The sequence below is a fragment of the Phalangium opilio genome, unplaced genomic scaffold (assembly GCF_054372755.1).
Source record: "Phalangium opilio isolate 3A_F unplaced genomic scaffold, DU_Popi_V2 ptg000061l_1, whole genome shotgun sequence".
Classification (NCBI taxonomy): domain Eukaryota; kingdom Metazoa; phylum Arthropoda; class Arachnida; order Opiliones; family Phalangiidae; genus Phalangium; species Phalangium opilio.
Window position 1 is genome coordinate 2,785,807 of NW_028324178.1, and position 2,630 is coordinate 2,788,436.

The 2,630-nt window shown below is 34.1% G+C and overlaps 1 long non-coding RNA gene across 3 annotated transcripts; it reads left to right on the forward strand.

Moving 5' to 3' along the window:
- The first annotated feature begins 441 nt into the window (after positions 1 to 441).
- Positions 442 to 2,150, forward strand: LOC149663595 (uncharacterized). 3 transcript variants are annotated; one of them, XR_016368340.1, is made up of 4 exons: positions 442 to 1,116; positions 1,204 to 1,702; positions 1,865 to 1,967; positions 2,042 to 2,150. It is a non-coding gene; the product is annotated as an uncharacterized LOC149663595 (long non-coding RNA). The 3 variants fall into 3 exon arrangements; XR_016368338.1 differs by having other exon boundaries at positions 1,227 to 1,702; XR_016368339.1 differs by having other exon boundaries at positions 1,227 to 1,702; positions 1,889 to 1,967.
- Positions 2,151 to 2,630: the final 480 nt, after the last annotated feature.

Genomic DNA, 2,630 nt, shown 5'->3' on the forward strand with positions numbered 1-2,630 from the left:
CGGTGGCCGATAGTTGTTCGTTGTGGAAAATTTTCGGAACAAGAAATTTTTATCAATCCTCTCTGGATATGTTTAGATAATCACTAAATGATTCATTCTTTTTGAGTCATTGTTGCCCGTAGTATGTCAGGGCACCAACTCTTTTAGAGAATTTTTTAATTGGAAAAATAGGATTCCCTTCTCAAAATATCGGATTTTATAGGACCGGATTCATAAAACTAAAGGATTATATACTTATAAATGATAAGACCCAGTGCGGAGAGTTTTATTTAGTGAGAATGTATGATTCCTTTAAGTGCGTTACGTCACATCTTGATCTCATCAAATACCAAAGCACTCACACAGAAAACACATTCAGATTTACTTGGAAAAGTGACTAATAACTAAAAAACAATAAGCAAAACAAGACTTAAAGTGACTGAAAATTAGCAAATCAAGCTATTCTGAGAGAGCGGTTGCTCTCTTAGATAAGACCTCATACTGCGTTTAATGTATAAGGGTGGTTTTTTGATTCGATGTAACTTTTTTCCTATCATGGTTACTGCTTTGAAAAAATTCCACTGAACTAAAATTCGGACCCTTAATATGTGGTTAAAATTTCAAAGAGATCCCTCTATTAGTTTTCTTCATAGAAAATAAAGTTGCTAAGGGTGGTTTTCATTTCCATAAAAAAATTAAGACATTTTGGCAAAAAAAGGGAAATTTTCCCATAGGAATAACATGGGAAATGTTTGCTGTGATGGCCAAATTGACTCGAGCATTTTTTGAAGACTATTTATTCGATAGGTCTGAAAATGGTTTTAAATGAAAGGTTGAACATTTTTCTGGTGCCTTTCGAAGTTTTATTGAAAACAATTAATATTAAGTATTACTTTTTGTACTTTTAAGCACATACTTAAACTTACGACCTTTTATTCTGTTGGACTTACGTGGTTTAATCCTAGCTAAAATCATAGAGAAACGTACTGTTGGACTTACGCTGTTTTACCGCTAATAGAGCGACTGAGCGAAGATTTTTGTTTAGACAACGCGTGTGGCTATGCCGAGCTTAAGGCGAATTTTTTAACTTTTCACATAAAAGAAGGGGTTAATTCGTCCTCATTTTATTTTAATTTCGTAAGTTAAACCTTATTATAATTTAATACAAAAGAATTTAAATTTAGGATTTAGCCGATAATTTTTAAATTCACTGATTTCACTAAGCCTCGGTCAAAATTTAAATACAGCTGATTGTATGTAGAGACTAGAGACCAATTGGCCGTGTAGCGTACGTTTTAAGGTGTTTCACCTGGTGCCATCGGCCCACGATAGCCGCTAATTAGGTAATTTGTTTAAATTAAATCAATTTTTGTTGTTTAAAGTAGATTAATGCAAAAGACGCACAAGGGTTCGTTCCCTGGTTTTTGACTGTTGCCACCAGCCAACAGTTACCGCTACGAACATACCTTTTTTACTGGTAAAATAAATGATAGATTCAATCACACTATCACTAAACCCTGTCACCAAATCATACAATATTTTTAAATGACGCTTTTCCAATAATTCTTATAGGTTAACAATTTAAATTTTAATTATTTAGTGCTTATTCTAACATAACCTCAAAACAGTAAACAATGGCCATTTTTCCAACGATAACTGTGCAGATTATATTTGGTGCCACCGATAACCACTATGTAGATCATTTTATTGGTTTAAATTAATGGTAATATAATTGAATAATTAAACACACGATCACTAAACCCTGTCAACAAACCAACCAATGTTTTTTATCCTGGCTCTTGCAATCATTTTTATTAGGTAACAGTTGCGTTTTTAAGTACTATTTATAACCGCTATTTGGAATAAACCTTTTTGTTTAAATTAGATACATTTTTGATGTGTAAAGTAGATTAATTCAAACTACGCAGAAGAGTTCATTCCCTGGTTTCTAGACAAGGGTTACCGCTACGAAGATATGTTTTTTGCTGGTAAAATAAATGATAGATTCAATTCAATCACACTATCACTAATCCCTGTCTCCAAATCAATATTTTTAATTCAGGCTCTTCCAAGCGCGAAATTACAAATTACAGTGTGTTAATTAATTAATATAAATTTTGGATAAATATGTAACACACTATCATTATTAAATTTCTGAAGAGAGGAAAAAAGGTTGAAATTAATTTTTTTAAATTTAAAAAGCAAATTTGGCGCGGAAAAAACCCAGCGCCAGAAGCCTGGCTTATAAAATTTTCACAAGATGATTCGTTCAAGAATGTCTAGAATTAAGTCGCATAGAAGTAATGAATATTTCACCTAAGTCAGCTGACTTGGCCAGGCAGGGCATAGCCCACTCGATCCATGCTCACGGACGCTGCTCTGCATCTTGCGTAGTGTTACGCGTGATCGAGTGGACTATGGGCAGGGTAAACAAATACGGGGCTGCCAGGCTGTCTCTTACACAATAATGATACAGGGCAAATGACTAGTTTAAAAATAAAACCATGGGACCACAAAGAAAATGCAAAGGTAACCAGAGTCCAGACATTAACTCAGAAAGTTTAATTGTTCAATTCCTAAGTTTAGCAGACGACGTGGTCAAATATTATTATATAGCGCGAGCAGCTTGCGTCCATGAGCGCGGATCGAGT